This window comes from Physeter macrocephalus, chromosome 9 (assembly GCF_002837175.3).
Source record: "Physeter macrocephalus isolate SW-GA chromosome 9, ASM283717v5, whole genome shotgun sequence".
Lineage (NCBI taxonomy): Eukaryota > Metazoa > Chordata > Mammalia > Artiodactyla > Physeteridae > Physeter > Physeter macrocephalus.
The window spans coordinates 37,196,819-37,220,250 of record NC_041222.1 but is presented as its reverse complement, the minus strand read 5'-3'; the positions used below and the strand labels follow the sequence as shown (position 1 = coordinate 37,220,250).

Below are 23,432 nucleotides of genomic sequence, written 5' to 3'. Positions count from 1 at the left end.
CAGCCATAAAAAGAAATGAAATTGAGTTATTTGTAGTGAGGTGGATGGACCTAGAGTCTCTCATACAGAGTGAAGTAAGTCAGAAAGAGAAAAATAAATACCGTATGCTAACACATACATATGGAATCTAAAAAAAAAAAAATGGTTCTGAAGAACTTGGGGGCAGGACACGTATAAAGACACAGATGTAGACGATGGACTTGAGGACACCGGGAGGGGGAAGGCTAAGCTGGGATGAAGTGAGAGAGTGGCATGGACATATATACACTACCAGATGTAAAAGATGAGCTAGTGGGAAGCAGCCAGATCGCACAGGGAGGTCAGCTCGGTGCTTTGTGTCCACCTAGAGGGGTGGGATAGGGAGGGTGGGAGGGAGACGCAAGAGGGAGGAGATATGGAGATGTATGTATATGTATAGCTGATTCACTTTGTTATAAAGCAGAAACTACCACACCATTGTAAAGCAATTATACTCCAATAAAGATGTTAAAAAAAGAAAAAAGAAGGCCAGTGAATGCTTATGAGGGAAATGCAATATGAGTGAAGACCCCATCAACAGAGAAGGTTGCAGAGAGAAAGGCAGTAGCCTGAGTGCTGAAGTGATCTCAGACTTAGGGGACCACACACTGGCTGCCCTACTTGTTTCATCATGTCCCCTACCTCAGGCCCCTGGTCTAACTGCTATTCCTGTTCCTATTCCATGTTTATTTGAGTCACTTTTTTTTGTATGTCCCAGCAGTGGATGAACCTAGCCTTTTTCTCACTTTTGATTTCTTTGGTTTGGGCTTTTATCTCTTTTTTGACAAATCCAATGGGCACACTCTCGTTTTGCTTCTCTTCCTCATTCAACATGGCAATGAACCCCCTCCTGGACCATACTCTATAAAATCCTGCATATTCCATTACAATCTACTGCCCTTCTTTATATGATTTATCCCTGTCGACCTTATGTCATGCATTTGCTTCATTGCTCCTTGCTTTCTTCATTATAATGTATTATCCAAATGAGCAGGGACCTCATCTGCTTTGTCCACTTCTATGTTTTCACAAAGGTGTGCATTTAAGCAGAAACAAATTTTAGAAAATGGCAATTCATTAAATAAAAAGAATGGTACTGAAAATAAAACTCTGTTCAATATAGTAGATTCAAATAATTGTATTAAAAATTAATAAATATGTAATACTAACATCTCAAGGAAAATATATAAAATAATAATAATCACACACACAAAAAAATTTTTTTAAATAAAGTGAGAGAGATATGTGACCCCTACTTTCACTTGAACACTTAGATGCCACTGTAGGGCCATTATTGGCCTAATGTCAGTATTGTTGCATCTCAGAATAGGAAGGCCCAAGGAGAGGGAAAGAGAAGGGGGAACAGCCAGTTGGTGGAACAGTCAGAACACACACATTTATTGATTACGTTCGAAGTCTTATATGGGCGGAGTTCATGGCGCCCCAAAACAACATCAAAGATCACTGATTGCAGATCACCATAACAGATATAATGACAATGAAAAAGTTTGAAATAGTTCAAGAATTACCAAAGTTTCACACAGAGCCACACAGTGAGCAAATGCTGTTGGAAAAATTGTGCCAACAGACTTGCTCAGTGCAGGGTTGTCACAAACCTTCAATTTGTAAAATAAAAGCATTATCTGTGAAGTACAATAAAGCAAAGCACAATAAAACAAGGTAAGCCTGTACAGCAGAAGTAATGGTGTGTCACTTCTGAGATTAGGTTACAAAAGTCTGCAGCTTTTATTTTTGGTGATCACTCACTGGACTGCTTTGTCTCCCTACACTCACCGTGGGGGAAGCCATGTTGTAAGCAGCCCTGTAAGCCTCCTGTCAAGAGCCATGTGAATGAGTTTCAAAGTGGATCTTCCACGCCCAGATTCAAATAAACATATTCCCATTGAACATCCTGACTGCAGTCTCTTTAAGGACCCTGAGACAGAATCACCAGGTAAGCTGATCTTGGAGTCCTGACTCTGAAACTGCACAATATGATAAACGTGTCTGGCTTTAAGCAAAGCTTTGGGGCAACTTTTTACACAGCAATACATAACTGATTTACAATCCATTGCAATTCTTATTGTTACTGAAAGTCAATTTGTCCCATCTTCCCAGTGGAGGCCCCTTCGAATTGTCTCCTGAGTTATTTGAGATAATCCTAGTAGTCTTTAATAGTTCTTTTCTCTCTAATATGTGAAGATTTTCCAGGGTTTTATTTTATTTATTTATTTATTTATTTTTGCGGTACGCGGGCCTCTCGCTGTTGTGGCCTCTCCCGTTGCGGAGCACAGGCTCCGGACGCGCAGGCTCAGCGGCCGTGGCTCACGGGCCTAGCCGCTCCGCGGCATGTGGGATCTTCTCAGACCGGGGCACAAACCCGTGACCCCTGCATCGGCAGGTGGACTCTCAACCACTGCGCCACCAGGGAAGCCCTCCAGGGTTTTCTTATACATTTCCTGCTCTAACTTCCTGGTGGTCCAGTGGTTAAGATCCCACGCTTCCAGTGCAGGGGGCACGAGTTTGATCCATGGTTGGGGAACTAAGATCCAAAGTGCCGTGGGGCACAGCCAAAAAAAGAAAAAGAAAAAGAAAAAGCATGGGTTAAAAAAAAAAAAAATAGCAATTTTCCAAGAAGTCCTGGTTTATTTTATTCAGAATGGTCTTGAGAAAGACCACAGTCTGGGTGCCATGGGTGCTTGGTTGGTTATTATTTCTAGATCTTTTCAGTAAAGAGATAAAATATTTATCTAGTGAGTTCATACTTAAATTTCCAATTCATATTCAGGATTAAAGATTTTTATTTAACTTCTTTTATATTAAATCTGATTCTTTTCAACTACATGAAGAATCCTAGTCCTCAAAGACAGAGACAAAAAAATTAAATATCCATTAATTAGTCATTTGCTTTATTCCACAAGACTGTTATAAACACACAACATTCTCAGAAAACAACTCCAATACTGTAACCAATCATTATGATTTCTGAAAACCATTTGAAAAACTTTTGCATATGCTACCATACTTCTCTCCTTTTTAAATACTTGTACCATGTCTACATTCTATGATCAGGTAATCATTTTTAATGATTAAACCTTTTTAATATTCACATAATGTTAGGTCTAGAACTAACCATACAGTATATTTGATGCCTACCACCACTACAATGATATGATAAGGTCTTTCATATCATTTTGGTTGGTAAGTTGTTCTTTAGTAGATTACTCAGGGAAAGCTCAGGAAAACAATATTCTCTAAATCCTTGCATGTTGCTAACAGTTTATGCCCTTCATACTTGATGGTCAATTTTGTTGGATATAAAAGCCTCAGTTCACATTTTCTTTCACTGAATATCTAAAATGTGTTACTTAAGTTCCTTCGGAATAGATTATTGTGGTCAAAATGTCTGATGATAATATGATTTTCTTTCTCTTATACATCTCATGCTATTCTTTTTCCTAGATGACAAATTTTTTTATTTTTTAAATTTTTAAAAAATATTTATTTATTTATCTCTGGCTGCATTGGGTCTTCATTGCTGCACACGGGCTTTCTCTAGTCGTGGCGGTCAGGGGCTACTCTTCCTTGTGGTGCATGGGCTTCTCATGTGGTGGCTTCTCTTGTTGCAGAGCACAGGTTTTAGGCGCACGGGCTTCAGTAGTTGTGGCATGCAGGCTCAGTAGTTGTGGCTTGTGGGCTCTAGAGTGCAGGCTCAGTAGTTGTGGTGCATGGGCTTAGTTGCTCCATGGCATGTGGGATCTTCCTGGACCAGGGCTTGAACCCGTGTCCCCTGCATTGGCAGGCGGATTCTTAACCACTGTGCCACCAAGGAAGCCCTTGTTCTTTAAACTTCAGCAATTTTACCAGAATATGACTTGGTCATAGTTATTCTAAGTCAGTGTTCTCAGATATTCAATGTAATCTTTCAATACTTATTTCAAATATTTTTATTTCAGGAAATCTTATAAAAATTATACCTTTTACTATTTTCTCTGTTCTCTTAGGTTTTCTTCTTCAGGGACTCCTATGACCCACATGTTGAAACATCTTTGCCTATCTTCAATACTTATGGGTTTTTCTCAAATACTGTTCCCCCTTTTTCTTCTTTTTCTATTTTTTTTTAAATTTCCCATTATTATTCCATTTTTATTAAGGCATTATTTGCTGTGTTTATTTACTCTTTTGCCTCTTCTAGTTTAGTCATTAAATTTTTTTTTGTTTTATTCTAATTCTTTCTTGAGTTCTGTCACCTGATTTCTGAATTTTTCTATTTCTGTTTCATATTGCTCATTTGTGTCTTTTATCATTTCTCTATTGTCTATTAATTTGTTTTGAGATAGTTATAGTTTTAAATCATTACATTATTTTTAATCATGTTTACATGATTACATTATTTTAATCGTTTTTCTGATTAAATGCTTTCATTTTCTATAAGGATATTATTCTGATCCTTATTCTCTTTTTTTGCATATAGTAATGTTGTGTGAGAACTGAATACTTGAATACTTTTCTGTTACTCATTTTATGTAAAATTAAGTCTCCTGAGATTTTAGGAGAGGAAGTTCAGGATAGTTGGGGTTTTTTTGGGGTTTTTTGTTTTTGTTTTTGTCTTCACAGAGCTCCCTCTTTTATAGGTTTCCATGTAGTGTGCAGAAATATGGTGTCTCACTTTCTGAGGTTTCCTGGCTCTACTCCATCTCCCACTTGTATCTGGACCTTCTCTTTCCTCTTCCTGTGTTTTCCCCTCTTGCTCAATTTTGTTTTCACTCCCAGCAGGTTTTCCCCTGTTTGAGCTTTTCTGGGAAGAAACCCTAGAGGGTCCATTTCAAGAGTGGATAGGGGTGGACTCACTAGTCCTTTATGCTTTATCACAAGGCCACCTGCCCTCACTCACTGGTAGTAATGTCCGAGTAGTGACACTGAGTAGCGTCAGCTGATATTCTCAAAGTGCCCACTGCACTTTTCAGTGATTACCTGTTGGTTCCTTTGAGTTTCTCCTGTTCTCAGTCCATCTACCACCCCAATGCTTCTGTCTGCTATCTCCCACATAGATGATAATAACATGCACAATCTGGTTGTTGATGATTTCTCTCTACCTGGTTGTACTTGGGGGTTCCTAGAGTTGTCACTTAGTTTGGTATTTATTCTTCTCAGTGTTCTCTGAGCTTCTGGATCTGTGGTTTGGTGTTTATCATTAATTTTGGGAAATTCCTAGTCATTTTTTCTTCAAATATTTCTGTGCTCCTCCCTTTCTTCTCCTTATGGTATTCCCACTGCACGCATGTTACACATTTTCTAATTGTCCCACAGAATTGAATATCTGTTCTGTCTTTTTCATTCTCTTTTTCTCTTTGCACTTCAGTTTTAGAAGTTTCTATCAACATTTCTTCAAAGAAGAGTTGTTGGGTTTCAGTTTGTTCAGCTTTTTTCTTGTTGTGGCATTGGGAGAGAAAACTTCTAATCTCCTTACGTGCCGGACTAGAAACTGAAGTCTATTTAGTTCTGTTGTAAATTTTGTTCATGGGTTTTTTGTTTTGCCATATATTTTATATGTGGGGGTTTAGGAGGGTCAAAAAAATATAAAGACACTGCTATCCTCTCAAAATCAGAAATAATGTTTAATAATAATAAAGTAAGAGACATTTGGCACAAAGTAATTCAATGTTACAACTTCAGCTAATTTTCTTGGTTTAAAAATGATTTAATAAACATTTAATTATAAATTAACAAGCAGGGACTTCCTGGTGGTCCAGTGGTAAACAATCTGCCTTCCAATGCAGGAGACGCGGGTTCAATCCCTGGTCGGGGAACTAAGATCCCACATGCCATGGGGCAACTGAGCCCACGTGCCACACTACTGAGCTTGTGCACCTCAACTAGAGAGCCCGCGTGCCACAAACTACAGAGCCCACACTCTCTGGAGCCCGTACTACAACTAGAGAGAAGCCTGCGCCCCACAATGAAGAGCCCTCGTGCCACAACTAAGACCTGGCGCAGCCAAAGATAAATAAATAGAAATAAATTTAATAAATAACTACTATATTTAAAAAATTCTGAAAAAGTTTAAAAAAATTAACAAGCAAGAGACAAGAATTCCCTTAGTAAAAAACAGAAAATATATTTACAATCAGGCAATTTATAGAAGAAAGTGAAATAAACATGAAGATTTTGAAACTCATTAGTAAACAATCGGACACCTATTAGAACAACAATGAAATATCAATTTCAACCCTGTTAGTCTAGCAAAAATTAGAAAACTGGGTAATACTAAGTGCTGATAGGGTTGTAGTTTATAGAAACCCTGACACAGAGCCTGGAAAGGTTTTGTTTTGTTTTTTTATTTTATTTATTTATTTTTGGTTGTGTTGGGTCTTCGTTGCTGTGCATGGGCTTTCTCTAGCTGCGGCGAGCAGGGGCTACTCTTTGTTGCAGTGTGTGGGCTTCTCATTGCAATGGCTTCTCTTGTTGCAGTACTTGTGGCATGCAGGCTCAGTAGTTGTGGCTCATGGGCTTAGCTGCTCCCTGGCATGTGGGATCTTAGTTCCCTGACCAGGGCTTGAACCCGTGTCCCTTGCATTGGCAGGTGGATTCTTAACCACTGCGCCACCTGGGAAGTCCCCTGGAAAGGTTCTTACAGGCAGACTTTTTTTTTTAAGTGAAAGAGACTTTATGTGGGGCTAGGTGGGGGAGAGGGAATGTGTGCATAAACTAATGCCACCATTCTGCAGTGAAATCTAGTACTTCTTAGTCAAATTAAATAGATGCATATCCTGTGATCCAGCAATGCCATTCCAGGAGATACATCCCAAATAAACACTCAGACTAGATGTATGAAGAAACAGTATGAGATTGTGCTATTGGTTTCCATCACTGGAGATGTAAATAGGTGAAACGTGGTGAATTCACATCATGACGTCTTATGTAGCAATTAGAAAAAACAGATCTATAGCAATATGCATAGATCTTTAAAACCTGAACACTTAGTGAAAAAGGTAAGAACCCAAATTGAGATCCATAACGCATTACAGCATATATAAATGTTTTAAACACATGCTAAAAAACAAAAAAAGTACACATTTTACAAAAACTGATACAAAAAGAGAACATACATTAACCAAATTAGAATGGCTGCTGTGACAGTAATGACAATAGGAAAGGAGATAGAGGAACACAATAAATAAATAGATTTTTTTTTAAAAAGAGCAAGATATTATCAATGATGATAAATTTCCTAAACTGAGCAGTATATCAACTCATTTCTCCACATCTGAATTTCCATAATGTTTTAAAGTAAACTTAAATATTGTCTCTCAAAACCTGTACTTCTTGAGAATACCTCAAACCACAAAGTACTATTTATTTTCCTTGTCCTATAAGCATCTCTTCTAATTATTTTCCATTCTTTGACTTCCTTTTTTAGCAGTACTTCTAACCTCATAACTTTTTATTCATCTGACTCATTCATTTACTCAATAAGTATTTAAGTGTCTACTCAAATATTAAGTGTACATAAAGTATTGTTGGGCACTAAGAGGATATTCGGGAAATGTCTTATGATCCCTTTTTCCGGAACGTTTATTCTAATGGTGGATGTAAAGCATTAACCCATGAAACAGCTCAAAACAGTCCAAGGCAGTACTGATTTAGTGTCTAAAGATGAGAGGTGAATGTTAACATGTGATGGGATCCAGAGAAGAGATCAGTGAGGATTGGAGTAGATGGGAAAAATCTGTCAAAAGTGTCAAGGTGCAGGACTTCCCTGGCACTCTAGTGGTTAAGACTCCAAGCTTCCACTGCAGAGGGCATGGATTTGATCCCTAGTCAGGGAACTAAGATTCTGCATGCCCTGCAAGGTGCAGCAAAAAAGAAAAAAAGAAAGAGTCTAGGTGCATTGGATCTTTTTTTTTTGGCTGCGTTGGGTCTTCGTTGCTGAGCGTGGACTTTCTCTAGTTCTCCATTGCAGTGCACAGGCTTCTCCTTGTGGTGGCTTCTCTTGTTGCAGAGCACAGGCTCTAGGCACCCAGGCTTCAGTAGTTGTGGCACGTGGGCTCAGTAGTTGTGGCTCGCAGGCTGTGGAGCGCAAGCTCAGTAGTTGTGGTACATGGGCTTAGTTTTTCCGCGGCATGTGGGATCTTCCCGGACCAGAGCTGGAACCCATTTCCCCTGCATTGGCAGGCAGATTCTTAACCACTGCACCACCAAGGAAGTCCTGTGCACTGGGTCTTATATAAAGAGTAGGGGGGAAAGAGAGAGAGAGAGAGAGAGAGAGAGAGAGAGAGAGAGAGAGAGAGAGAGAGAGAGAGAGAGAGAGCATTGCAAGCAGGGATATGTCTTTTTACAAGGCACAAAGTTAAGACTGAATAAAGCATAATCAGCAAGCATAAAACTAGAGGGTAGGAACTGAGGTAAGGAATTAAGGGCAATAAGATTAAACCAGGGGCTTCCCTAGTGGCTCAGTGGTTAAGAATCTGCCTGCCAATGCAAGGGACACAGGTTCGAGCCCTGGCCCGGGAAGATCCCACATGCCGTGGAGCAACTAAGCCCGTGCACCACAACTACTGAGCCCGCAAGCCACAACTACTGAGCCCACGTGCCACAACTACTGAAGCCTGCACGCCTAGAGCCTGTGCTCTGCAACAAGAGAAGCCACGACAATGAGAAGCCCATGTACCACAACAAAGAGTAGCCCCAGCTCACCGCAACTATAGAAAGCCTGCACACAGCACCGAAGACCCAACACAGCCATAAATAAATAAATAAATAAATAAATAAATAAATTTATAAAAAAGATTAAGCCAGCAGAGAACAAATTACAGAGGACTTGAAGGTCTAACCTAGTAATCTTGATTTTATGCTGTAGGTAGCAGGAAGCTTTTGGAGGTTTTTTGATTTGGGAACTGAATAGATTTTTCTGTGTTATATTATCTCATGAACTCTTTCACCAAATACTTCTTGGGATCATAGTTCTCCTTCTGTCCAGTCCCACAATGACAGACCTTGTCCAAGATCGGTCCAGTGAACTACTACAACCCCTTCATTTTTCCCCTCCCTCCCCGACTTGCTGCCTTTTTTCCTTCACTTCTTCCACTTCTTCAGCTTCATAACTTGACCTCATTCCATCAGAGTTTGGGTTAGGTGTGTTCCCCTGGCATCCTATACTTGCCTCTACCACATTAATTGATCATTAGTATATTCATCAAATATTTAGTGACCCCCTACTGCCTTCTAGGCTGAACCCACAGTGATGAGCAAAAACAGAACCAAACCCTGCCCTCATGTAGCCTAGAAGCAGAGAAAGAAGCTATAATATTTTGGAAACCTATTTTTCACTGTACAATTTATTGCACTGCATTTCAACTGAGCTCAGAGTGCCCCGCACTTTGTAGATGCTCAATAAATGTTTACTGAATGAATGAATGTGAAGATGCTCGGAGAATCCTACTCATACAGCCACAAGCATTATCATCAGTCTTGGATTGATAATGGCAATCTCATCCCTTCTCAGAACTGCTTATCACATAAAAACGGAAACTCTAGGTCAAAGGTCGGCAAACTTTTTCTGTAAAGTGCTAGCTAGTAAATATTTTAGACTTTATAAGCCATACAGTGTCTGTCACAACTACTCAGCTCTGCCATGGTTGTGCAAAAGCAGCCATAGGCAATATGTAAACAAATGAACGTGGCTGGTTCCAATAAAATATTATTCAAAAAAACAGGTGGTGGTTTGGATTTGGCACACAGGCCCTTGTTTGCCACCCTGTGCTGTAGATCAGGCGTCCCCAACCCCGGGGCTGTGCACTGGTACGGGACCACGGCCTGTTAGGAGCGGGGCCGCACAGCAGGAGGTGAGCGGCAGGCGAGCAAGCAAGCGATGCTTCATCTGCTGCTCCCCATCACTCCCCATCGCTCGCATTGCCGCCTGAACCATCCCCCTCCACCCCCCATATGTGGAAGAATTGTCTTCCATGAATCCGGTCCCTGGTGTCAAAATGGCTGGGGACTGCTGCTGTAGATGATGCCACTTCTGTCAACTTTTCAGGACCGCCTTCATGCCATACTCTATGGACTCTTCAGTCCATACTCTGTTCTTTAGTCAGGTAAATTTACTTGCTACACCCAACAGCTGAGTTCCCCCTTAAACTCGTGTCTGACACCTGTAATTGTGATACTGTGAAAGAGTATATAATTTGGAGCTCAAAAGACCTGCTGTATTTATTGATTGACTTTTTGCCAAGTTACTTTAGCATTACTGAACCTTTATTTCCTCACGGTAAATGGAGTTTGGGTTTTTTTTTTTTAATCCTGACTATGAAGATCAAGTGCGAAATGTATATTGAGAACTGAACACGATGCTTACACGAGTAGACAGTTCACAAATATGCCGCCCCACATCTTTGCCCAGTTATGTTCTTTTCCTCTTTTAAATCAAGTCATCAGATATTTATGGAGGATCTACTATATCCAAGGTACAGTTTCAGGTGCCTTTAAAACTATTCTAAATCCTCCCTGATATCTCTCTTGACCACTGGGTCTCCAAATTGCATATAACACAATACACCTGGGAGCCTAAAAGTACCGATACTTGAGTCCCAACACTAGGTATTCTGATACAAGTGTTATAAAGAGTGGCCTGAGCATCAGAATTACCCACAGGTAATTTCAGTATAGAGCAAATTTGAGAGTCACTGCTCCAGATAGGACTCTGGGTTCAATCAATTCAGAAGCTCTGGGTTCAATCAATTCAGAAGCTCTCTTCTTCCATCTTTCCAACTGCCTTCTCTTTAACAGTTAGTACCTGTACGCACATCCTTATAGAGTTAGAATTGATTGAGTTCTCCCCGCGACTACTTACTCATATTTGGATATATTTATGTTAAGGAGAGAGGAAAAAAGAGAATCAAGTAATTCTCTTACCTTGCATTTGACATTTGTTGTTTAATTATTAGGCATCCACTCCCCTTTCTTGTGGCAACAACCTTTATTTTTATTTGGGGATCCTCCTCTCCCCACTCTCAGTTCGCTTGTCCTGCTTGAGGCTTTATTCCTGGTCCCTAGAAGCTCATGAAACCAGTACACTAACAACCTGGTTTCAGTTACTGTTGGTCCACTCTGAGCAACTATCATGGTTTAGTTTTCTAGGATTGCCGAAAGACACTCACTTTTTTTCTGCTGGATTGGAATCTGAAAGAATATAGTTCTTGTGGAGATTCTGGCAGCTATTTTATAACCTCAAAGAGAAAGCCTGTCTGAGAACAGAATAAGAGAAAGAGAGACAAGACAGACAAAGAGAGATATCACTTTGTGCCAGTGTCTAGCTATTTCTCAAGCCAGGTGCACCATTAAACTGCTATACGAGCCAATAAATCGCCTTTGCTTCCGCTTCTGCCAGTTTTAGTCAGGTATTCTATCACTGGCAACCAAAAGAATCCCAAACTGATACAGCCTCCTCTCATCTCCCTGAGAACCCAATTTACCAGCCATACACACAGAGATTACATGCCAGAGTCAATCACCAATCATTCGTTCAATAAATGTACTGAGTGCCTATTGTATACAATGCTCAGCCTAGGAGGAGGGATTATAGTAGTATGCCATCATTAAGAACTGCACAGGGCTTCCCTAGTGGCACAGTGGTTGAGAGTCTGCCTGCCGATGCAGGGGACACGGGTTCGTGCCCCGTCTGGGAAGATCCCACATGCCGCAGAGCGGCTGGGCCCGTGAGCCATGGCCACTGAGCCTGTGCGTCCAGAGCCTGTGCTCCGCAACGGGAGAGGCCACAACAGTGAGAGGCCCGTGTACCAAACACACACACACACACACACACACACACACACACATACAAAAAAAAAGAACTGCACAAAAGTTTGTGGAAAGAATACTCAACAACAATGCTATCATACTGTGTGTGAGGCCCTATGCTAGGTACTGAGGACAGAAAGGATCATAAGACAGGGTCTGTATTCTCCACGGTTTGCCATCAAATTGGAAAGATGGCATGCACATAAAAAGCTAAGCAGCAATCTGGGATGTTAGATGCACGGATTCCTGAAGATGGATGTCAAACGCAAAGTAAGATGCCTCGGCAGAAAATCTTAAATAAGCACAGGCACCATGACATTTTCATTTCCCTTTGAACCAAAATTAGCTAGAAAAGGGAAAGAAAGTGTTACAAAAAGTAGAAAAGAAGAAGAGGTAACATGAAGGGAAGAGAGATTAGAGGCTTTGAAATTTGTTCTAAATATTTTTTTTAATTAAAACAATAAGGCATTTTGTGGATTTTATCTGCTTGAAAATCAACTGTGCTAATTTTTTAAAATTTAAATAATACATAAATCTCTTCATTCATTTATTCGACACTATCATGTGCCTGTTACGTGCCAGACACTATTATATACACTGAGGTTTTAGCAGTAAATTAAAAAAGTCCCTACCAGTTACATTCTAATATCTACAAGGTAGAAAATAGGCTTTCTCATTCAATCCCCCAAAATGGCGACTCTAAATGATTCGGTAAATACACATACAGACATTGTAAATGTAGATACTGGTTTATTTGTTTTTACCAAAAACTGAGAATACTGTACACTATACCTACTAACTCACTATTTTTTTTGAAACTTGCTTTTTAAAAAAAATAACTTAGAAATATTATTTGGACTGCCTTCATGTTAATAAATATAGATTCACCTCATTCTTTTTTACAGGTTATGTAGTATGCCATTGTCTTTAACCACTGTTCTGTTCATTAACATTTAGTTCTTTGCAGGTTTTCACAATGATGAGCAATGTTGTTGTAAAAAACAGGTGGCATTTTCTATAATTTTTCAAATACTCAGAAGAAAAGTATTAATTACAGTTCCCCAAAATGGAAAGGTTTGGTTCATAGTGGGAAAGAGGTGAATTAAATTCCTTTCAGATAAAGACGCTTTTCTATTTCCTTTTTAATTCATCATTGACATATTGAGTACTGAATAAAGTTTTACACAAGTGACTAGAAGATATCTTCTAAAATCCATTAATGTAAGTGCAGACTTAAAAATAAATAATCAGTAGCTAATTCCACAAAGTCTTCTATGTGCCCAGGACTATTCTAGGCCTCAAAAAAGAGAAATTCTGTATTTTTCTTGAAATAAAAGGTCACCACAATTGAAATGGGCAAGAACAGAGTCTTGCCCAGTACTCTTCTACTGAAAGCACTTCTGTTATACCCAAATATCATTTTCTTTTTCCAGAAAGACAATAATTGAAATATCATTATAGGTTTAATTTATAAAACTGTTATAACTACTTCAAATAGATTTTAAGAAACAAGAGAAAAATCATCTTGCTAAATAAAAACACACAGCTAATATATTTCTATTAGAATTATTTGACATTTGAATTCTGCCTCCAGATGTTCCATCCAGTTCCTACCTTGGCTAGTTCCAATAATCAAAATTATTTATGTCTTTTTGTTCACAAAAAATTGTTTCCAGTCTATTTACTGAACACACCAATATTCCATTAATGCAGAAAGACATTTCAATAACAGTTCAATTAACTAAATAAACTGTATAACTAATAGAAATGATTTTTTTTTAGGAGGAAAATGAAACAATTTTGTTTGGCATGTATGCCTAATGTATGTTTTAAATTCTTGGTTTTGGCCTGTGATCACTTAAAAACAACCCCCAAACACGTCTAAATGGTTAACTATAAATGCAAGATTATGTCTTTTGCATTTTATGGTGTATAAAATCTAGCATAAGAGAAAATAAACCCAAGAGCAACAAAGAGGTCCAGTCACCCTCTTCATAACCACAGCCAGGGTAAACTTCACTCAGCCTTCAGCCATTGAATTTTATCCTGAGGTTTCCATCTACCACACAATCAGATAAACCCCAATTTGTGGGAGCAACTAATGGAAATTGTGATGTAAAAAGAATTGCCAAGTGAATTTCCATGTGCTTAACCTGAAAGGGAGAAACTGCAAAGTGAACTGAGTAAAAAGTTTTTTTAGCTGCTTTTAAACCCAAGGGGCTGATTTCACTTTTAGTGAACTTGTGACTAAGATTGCCTGGTCGGGAAATGATTAACACTCCTGTTGTCGTCATCTGCTTGAGCTCTCCAGCTGCAGGAAACTGACTGAGGGAACCTTATCAATCCTGGGAATGTGTGCTGTGAATACACTGTCCTCCTGAGCTGGCATTTAGTTATTTTAAATAAAAATGTATTTAGAACCTCTACCAACTTTGTTAGTGGTAATTTTATTAAAACTATTATTATAAAACATTTTATTTTTATTTTTCATTTCTTTACCACCCCTTTAAAGGAAGGATCATCACTTAGGTCCTTTTTCTTTAAATTCCAAAGTTTTATAAGTAACATTAGCAATACCTCTGTGTTCTCTCAGCCTTGTTTCTCTTCCCAGCCATGCTTGTGTCTAAAGCTTCAGTGTCCTTTTGAACTGCCAGTTTTCAACTCATCTGGAACACAGGGGCATGAAAAAATGAGGAGTTAATAGGTGTACATAATTTGGAGGCATTAGATAGCCATCAAAGGATTTTTTTGTTCTTTAAAATGATTGTCATGAATAGCATCTACTACCTGATGAGTCCTTCATAAATATTTGTAGAAGAAAAGAAAAACATCATCCAAATATGAGAAAGAAATGGCAGAGATTTATTTAGATAAACTTCTGTGCAGTATTTGTGAATAGGAGCCTGAGATGATATTGCAAATGCATGGCTTCTCTAAGGAGGGCTTTCACGCCAACAACAGGGAGAAGTAAATGGTGCATTTCAGGTCAAATGGCCAAGGAAAGTTGAAACTGGGTTTCAAATACAGTGCTGAGTAAAGAGTTTAAGAACTAGTTGTCAGTTGTGTTTATTACACTATAAACTTCATTTTTCTTATAGCCTTAGATTGCTGATTTAGGAGTAGATTGATGACTCAAGAGTTCATATCACCCTTCCTGAGGTATTTTCCATGAATTGCCAAGTTCCTTTTAGGAACTCAGTTGCATCACCACCAAAGAAAGCAAGTTTGAACTGTTTCAATGCTATAAAACAATTCCAAACAAATTCAACTAGTTTTTCCCTTTGCACCTTTATATTGCTTCTGTTTCTGAAAAATAACAGGCACTCTGAGTTTCAAATATTCTTTGCATGCCTGCATGCTGAGCACTTTACAGTCCTAACTACCACACCTTCACTTTATTTTGCTGGGCCACAAGAAACAGCTAGGAAGTTGAAGGAAAATGCCTCCTCCCCCCGCCCCCCACAAGCTTTAAGCCATCTTAGTTGCTTATCATTATAACAGTGCCTGGATCATAATAAGCAGTGAATAATCATTTGTCATTATTATTCAGTTGTACAAAAGAATAGTGTCCACAAGCATATGAAAAAAGCAAAAACAAACAAACAAACAACAACAACATCAAAAACAAATCTTCCAGAACTGAAGTTCTTAACCTAGATTTTAAGGGAACCAGAGGTTCTGGGAACACCCTGAACTATATGTAAAATTTACAATTGTGTGCATTTTTCTGGGGAAAACATGGTTAGGATTCATCAGATCCTTAACTGAATGAGTCAATAACACACATAGAAAAGGGCAAGAAACTCCACCTCAGAGAAATATTAAAAATATGTAGTCTCAAAAGAGAGAGGACCAAAATAAGAAAGAGGAGAAATTATAACTAACATCACAGAGATTTAAAAAAAAATCATAAGAGAATATTACCATCAGTTATATACCAACAAGCTAGACAACCTAGAAGAAATGGATAAATTTCTAGAAACATACAACCTTCCAAGACTGAATCAGGAAGAAACAGGCAATCTGAACAGAACAATCACTAGTAGTGAAACTGAGTTAGTAATCAAAAACCTCCCAGCAAACAAAAGTCCAGGACCAGACAGCGTCACAGGGAAATTCTACCAAACACATAAATAAGAGCTAATATCTATCTTTCTCAAACTATACCAAAAAAATTGAAGAGGACGGAATATGCTCAGATTCATTCTATGAGGCTACCATTACCCTGATACCAAAACCAGACAAAGACACTACAAAAAAAAGAAAATTACAGGCCAATATCTCTGGTAAACATAGAGGCAAAAAACTCATCTAAATATTAGCAAATCAAATCCAACAATATATAAAAAGGATTAGGGACTTTCCTGGTGGCGCAGTGGTTAAGAATCCGCCTGCCAATGCAGGGGACGTGGGTTCGATCCCTGGTCCAGGAAGATCCCACATGCCGTGGAGCAGCTAAGCCTATGCACCACAACTACTGAGCCCACGTGCTGCAACTACTGAAGCCCACATGCCTAGAGCCCATGCTCCACAACAAGAGAAGCCACTGCAATGAGAAGCCAGTGCACCGCAACGAAGAGCAGCCCCTGCTCACCCCAACTAGAGAAAGTCCATGTGCAGCAAAAAAGACCCAACGCAGCCAAAAATAAATAAATAATAAATAAATAAATTTATTTTTTTTAAAAAAGAAACTTTCAGGGAAGGCTTATTTATCTCCATAATATGGCAAAGCCCAATATTAGCTATTTTGAGTAACATACAATATCACTACCTATTTTTATTATGAGTATTATGAGGTTACTATAATTAAAGCATAATAAACACACATGAACAGATGATCACAGTTCATGTTTCTTTGATTCTCAGAGTCAGTTAATGATAGCCATACTCATGATGTTACAAAGTAATTAGACCTAAATGATAAGAAAATGCAAGTGCCTGAAACCAGCATTACTTTTACGTGGTCAAAGCAAATATCTCTCTTCATGTTTTAATTTGATATAGTTGCAATAACGCTAATGCCAGCATTAGGCATCATCCTAAGATGCTACTTGAGTCCTACCTGAGATGATTTCATCCTCACCCAGACTGGGGAGTTGGTGCTGGGTTGCAGAGAAGTCCCTAAGTAACGTACTCTTCATATCTGACATTTGAGCAGAGAGAATTAATCCCATCTGGGTTCAAAAGAAATAGGGAAGGCAGGACACCGGGACAGGGAATGAAGCCTAGAGCTGGAAACTGAACTTAAGCAGGAAATGTCTCAGACTGGAAGAACATACACTGCTCCATCTACCCTCATAGCTACTGGGCAACTCACAGATCACTGTGGTAACTCAGTGTCTGGAGGATGGTAGAGACCACTCCTTCTCCTATATTTTCCCACCCTTTCTAGAAAGATGCCATCAGGTTTATCAACTTCTATCCCCTCAAAATTCCTTCCAAAGGAGAGAAGTACATTCCTTCCCAACAAATGCTTTGGAGGAGAGAGCGTGTGTGAGGAACCCAACCACCATCATTTATTGAGTACCCATTAAACACTGGGTGCTTGCTTTACATTCATTTTCTTATTTATTCTTCACAGCAATTTTATATGGTAGGCACTATAATTATTCCTATTTAACAGACCAATCCTTCTCAGGCTCAAAGTAGTGTAATTTAGAAAGCAGTATGCCAGAACTCTCTAATTTTCATTACAATGTTTTATCTATAATCTTCTCATTTTATTCTCATGTGGTATAAACGTTTACATCTTCATTTCTGAACCACTAGACTTGCTGTCTTATCCTCCAGAGTCTATGTCCAATTCATTCTGCATGGTGTCATATTAGCATGCACACATGCGTGCATGCGCCCACACACACACCAGCCCCTCAAGCATAAATGAGCCAGTCTAGAGTCCTCACCACTGCAAGGGGATGGAGTAGACAATAATAAACACTTTTCTGGCTTCACAGAAAAAAGTAGAATTGTGAACACTTTAATATTCATGCTTCTTTCATATTTTCAGTGACATTTTCAGGGTTTTTTTTTTTAAAGATGTATTTGGGTGTATTTAATCTTTAGAAGCCATTGACCAGAACACTGTCAAATATTAGAATAAATAAAATCTATTGACTATGATTCTGATATAATGAAACACATGAGTGACGTTTCCAACTGCAAAGGCAGCTTGAAGCATTATTTTGACTTGGCATCACTGAGTGACATTTGGCCCAAGGAGGCCATAGTTCTCGGCCACTTGATGGTCATTTGCACAAGGCTGATTGTTTCATAGAGCCATTAGTACTCTATAACAATGGAGTCATAGTTGGATTAACACTTGATAAGCAGCAAAGGTGAGCTAAAAAAAAAGGTCTCTTACACTAAGTGACCTGCAATTTAAAAAATAAGATCCATAGCAAAATTGTGTACAGGCCAGAAAAAAATGTGACAAAGAAAATTCTAATGAGCCTTTGCAAAAAGACCAAAAAGAAATATATCTTGTCTAAAATTTGACTTTCACTTAGAGCTTTGCAAATCCTAGAACCATACGTATTATCTATATAAAATGTTGATGGGTTACCCACCCTAAAACTAGTATGAATCATATATATATAAGTATGCAGTTGTCAACAAGTGCATGCTCTCACATAATTACTTAATGGGGTTATCTTGTCTACCTTTCTGGTGGTTGGGACATCTCTGAGGGTAAGGATCATGTTTCCTGACCACTCTCTATAAGCCTCTGGCTTTGAGTCCTCGAAAATAATTCTTTGAAATACATCAATAGTTTGATTTGACTTCTGCTAAGATACATCTTCTTTGATTTGTCCTAACCACCATGGCACCTGGCCAAATAGAAACCCCTCTCTGCATCATTGGTTTGAGAGATGCTACACTCTCTTCCCCTGTCTCTGACTGCCCTTCTTCTGCCTCCTACCCTTTCTATAGTTTTAAAGAGGCAGTGGTCCTAGGTATGTGGCCAGAGTCTTCTTTCTGTCTTCTCCCTCAATATCTCAATTACTCCTTTTGCTTCAATGGGCACCTCCAGGCAAATGACTCTGAAGTCTAGTACTTCAGCCCCAAGACTTCTCCAGCTTGAGATTTCCTGACTACCTGCTGAACATTTGCAGCCGCCGCCAAGTTCAGTTCAACAATACTAAACTGGCCTTGCACTCATTCTCACAATTCCCATTCTTACTTCTCTATTTCTAGCAATGGTCCATTATTGTCTCTCTTACCAAGGTCTGAAACTTCAGTGTCATGTTTTATCTACCTCTCTCTCTGTCTCAGGGTCCTTTCCCACTCACTAGTACATCTAATCATTGCCTAAGTTTTATGGGGTTTTTTCCCTTCATTAAAAGAACTCTTGGGGGAGGGGCTTCCCTGGTGGTCCAGGGGGTAAGACTCCACGCTCCCAATGCAGGGGACCCAGGTTCGATCCCTGGTCGGGGAACTAAGATCCCACATGCATGCCACAACTAAGAAGCCCACAGGCCACAACTAAGAGAAGTCCGCATGCTGCAACTGAAAGATCCTGCATGCCGCAAGGAAGATCCCGTGTGCCACAACTAAGACCCAGCGCAGCCAAAATAAACAAATAAAAATAAATGATATAAATAAAATAAATATTAAAAAAAAAACCTCTTGGGGGAATTCCCTGGCGGTCCAGTGGTTAGGGCTCCGTGCTTCCACTGCAGGGGGGCATGGGTTCAATCCTTGGTCAGGGAACTAAGATCCCCCATTGTGTGCATGGCGCGGCCAACGAAACAAAACAAAAAACTCTTGGGAGGGAGAGGGAAAAACTGAAGATGCTGGAGACAAAAAATAAGTCAAAGGAGGAGATGAGAAGGAGGGGATCAAGGATTTGGAGGGTAGTCTTAAACAAGAAGGGCAATGCTTAAGATCGGAGAACATAGATAAAGAAAGACAAGTATAGGTATGAATAAGTGTATGCGGGTATGTGGGAAAAGAATGAGTACTGAAGGACAACATACATTGTAGCCTAGGAAGAGAATGGTTATGAAGAATTAAGGACATGGGAATTTCAAGATGAAATAATTAATAGCATATCTTGGCACAAAGATGCCAAGGAACATGAAGAATGATAGAGGATCACTTGGTGTCATACAGGAGTGTATTTTTAGGAGAATGGTGATGATAGAAGCCTGATTATAAGGGTGAAAAAAGAAAAGAGATATAAAGACAAATAAAGGGATATAAATAACAAGAAAACAAAACAAAACTCCGGAATTCCCTGGCAGTCCAGTGGTTAGGACTTGGCGCTTTCACTGCTGTGGCCCAGGTTCAATCCCTGGTCAGGGAACTAAAATCTAAGATCTCGCAAGCTGCTCAGCCAAAGACAAAAACAAAAAAACTCTTGCCTCCATTCCTTCTTTTTTAAAATTATTTTTCATTCCTACTGTCATTATCCTACTTCAGCCATTCAACCCCAAACTTCTGGGTAATTGGGGTTATTGTAATTTCCTCCTGGTTGGTATCCTTCTCTCTTCTCTATCTCTTTGCTACCAAATAAAATTTCCACAGAGCATCACTTCAATAGTATCCTTCCCCTGATCAATAAGCTTCTACAACAGTATTTCATAGTTTAGATGAGGGTTCCTCAAACTTCAGTGTGCACATGAATCACCTGGGGCTCCTCCTAAAATGCAGATTGAGATTCAACTGGTCTGGAGTGAGGCCTGAGACTGCATTTCTAGGTCCCAGGTGATGTGGCTGCTCCTGGTCCATGGACCACATGTTGAAGGTTTATGACCTTGGTCATGTCCAAGTTACATTCTCCTCATCTATCACATGGGAAGACTAATAGCTAATAACAGGCCACCCTGCCCTCACCCTTGTCCCATTCAGTCTATTCTCAATAAAGCAGAACCATTTTGTTATATGTAAGTCTGATCATGTCACTCCTCTGATCAAGATTCCAATGCCTTCCTTCTCAGGCAAAAAGAAAGTCCTCACAATGGCCTGCAAGGCCTACATCTCACCCACCCTTTGCCCACCTGACTGCATATCCCTGCACTCTCCTTCTTGCTCACTCTATTCCAGCCACACTGCTTTCCTTGTTTTTAGAACACAACAAGCTCCTTCCTCTAGGCTTTTGCTCTCATCTTTTCTTCTGCCTAGAATGCTTTTCCTCCAGACAGCTGGACAGCTTGATCCTTCACTTCCTTTAAGCTTGGACCCAAAAGTCATTCTCTCACTGATATCTTCCTCAGCCCACTATCTAAAACTGCAAACATCTCTCCTTCATCACCATTTCCTCACATTCCCTTCCTTGCTCTATTTTTCTAAGTAACATTTATCCATATCTAGTATACCAAATATTTTCCCTGTATAATGTAAGCTCCGGAAAGGTATAGATTCTTGTCTACTTCATTTAACTATTCATAGATTTCTGTTTCTTTTAGTTGATTCCCCAACACCTAGAAAACTGCCTGGAACATAATAGGTATATTAATAAATATTTGTTAATTGAATGAGGAATGAATGTATGAGTGATAGTATCCACTTTTAGGATTACTGTGAGGATAAATATGATAACACACATAAAGCATTTAACACAGTACTTGACCAATTTCACAGAAACAGAATAAAATGGTTGCCAGGTACTGGTGGGGGAGAGGAAAATGGGTGATATAGATTAAATGGGCACACGTTTTCAGTTCTAAGAAGTATGAGGATCTAATGTACAGCATGGTGACTATAGTTATTAATATGATATTATGTATCTAAAACTTGCTGAGGGTAGATCTTAAGTATTCTCACCACACACACAAGAGTTACCTGTGTTAACTATGTGAGGTGTTAATAGTTAACTATATGTTAACTACCTTGATAATCATTCTACAATATATATGTATACCAAATCATGATGTTGTACACTTTAAATATATACAATTATACTTGTCAATTATTCCTCAGTAAAGTTTAAAAAAGACAGTGCTTGAAATATAGAACCATAATTCTTTGATTCTAACTCAATTGTCTATCAACAGTAAAATGGAAAAATAAATTGTGGTAAATTCATACAGTGGAATTCTTTGAAGCCATGAAAATAAACAGCTACATGTAATAGTATGGATAAATCTAAGTAATATAATGTTGAGTAAAAGAAGCTAACAAATAAGGAAATAACATATATTTGTGTGTATGTTTGTTTAACGATGGACAAAAACTAATCTGGAGTGGTAGAATTTTTTTTTTTTTTTTTTTTTCTGCTGGGCCGTGTGGCTTGCAGGATTCTCACTTCCTCAACCAGGGACTGAACCCAGGCCATGGCAGTGAAAGCCTGGAATCCTAACCACTAGGCCACCAGGGTACTCCCTGGAGTGATAGAATTTAAAATATTAGTTACCTTTGATGGTGGGACAAGAAGGACAGAAGATGCATAAAGTAGGCATCTGAGGTGCTGATTATGTTTTATATCTTGATTTGTGTGGTGCTTACACAGCTGTATTTACTGTGTAAGAATTCAGTGAGTTCCACATTTATGTGTGCACTCTCTGTATGTTACATTTCAGTAAAACCATTTCCTTGAAAAAAGAGAAAATAGTCTTTAGACTAGGAAACACAAAGCAAAATTAAGGTAAGATAAATTAATCAAAATTTCATGTAATAAATGTTTAGACCATCAGTCTTCTCTTTACTTGCCAATCAGAGCACACTCAGTCAGCATTTTCCTTCCAGACAGGAGGTTAGAAGATTCTTCCCTGGGAACTCTGACTAGTTGGAAGAAAAGACCTAAAAGTATTAATATTAGGAGTTCCTCAAAATAAGGCATAGCCAGACCACTGTCTAACGAAGGTGCCAGTTGACAGGTTTCACACATGCACAGAGCACATAATAAGCTTTTTACTATCCAAATCTTAAATATGAACACATAGCTAACGGCTACTGGATATTTTTAAAAATATTTAATAGGAGTAAAAGGAGAAAAAATTTTCAAAAAAGAAATCATTCCTACACTTATCGAGTTAGGATCATATTATATCCATGAACAAGAATAGGATTGTTATTTTGAAGGGAATAGTCTGAGAACAAGCAAAAGCTCTTAAAAATTAAAAGTATGGTAGGAGAACTCTACAGAATGGTTGGAAAATAAAATTGAAAAAAATCTTCCAGGAAGTAGGACAAAAAGACAATGATATAAAAAATAGGATGGAAAAGCTAAGAAAATTAATAGACCAGTTTGAGAAGTCCAAGATAGAGAGAAGAGAAAATCCAGAGTCAAGGATATTATCAAAGAATAGATTTTTAAAAAATTACCTAGAATACAAGAAACTAAATTTCCAGACTGAACAAGCACCTAACACAAAGAAAGAAACGAGAGTCAAACTGCTGTGAAATTCTACAACAGTGGCAACGAATAAAAAGTCCTACAAGCTTTCAACAGAAAAATATCATACAAAAACTGATGAATCAGGACTTCCCTGGTGATGCACTGGTTAAGAATCCGCCTGCCAATGCAGGGTACACGGGTTCCCACATGCCATGGAGCAACTAAGCCCGTGTGCCACAGCTACTGCCTAGAGACCGAGAGCTGCAACTACTGAAGCCCGTGTGCTCTAGGGCCCGTGTGCTGCAACTACTGAGCCTGCGTGCTGCAGCTACTGAAG

At 38.9% G+C, this 23,432-nt stretch overlaps 1 long non-coding RNA gene across 2 annotated transcripts in view; it reads right to left on the bottom strand.

The window, feature by feature from the left end:
• LOC129392415 (uncharacterized) overlaps nt 1-23,432 on the bottom strand; it is a 66,185-nt gene that overhangs the window by 27,503 nt on the left and 15,250 nt on the right. Inside the window, exons 3-4 of one of the 2 annotated variants that reach the window (XR_008618224.1) lie at nt 14,395-14,483; nt 10,882-11,264 (exon numbers count right to left, since the gene is read on the bottom strand). This is a non-coding gene — a long non-coding RNA (uncharacterized lncRNA). Of the gene's footprint in view, nt 1-10,881; nt 11,265-14,394; nt 14,484-23,432 lie in introns of those variants that run through there. The other variant, XR_008618223.1, reaches the window with a different exon arrangement.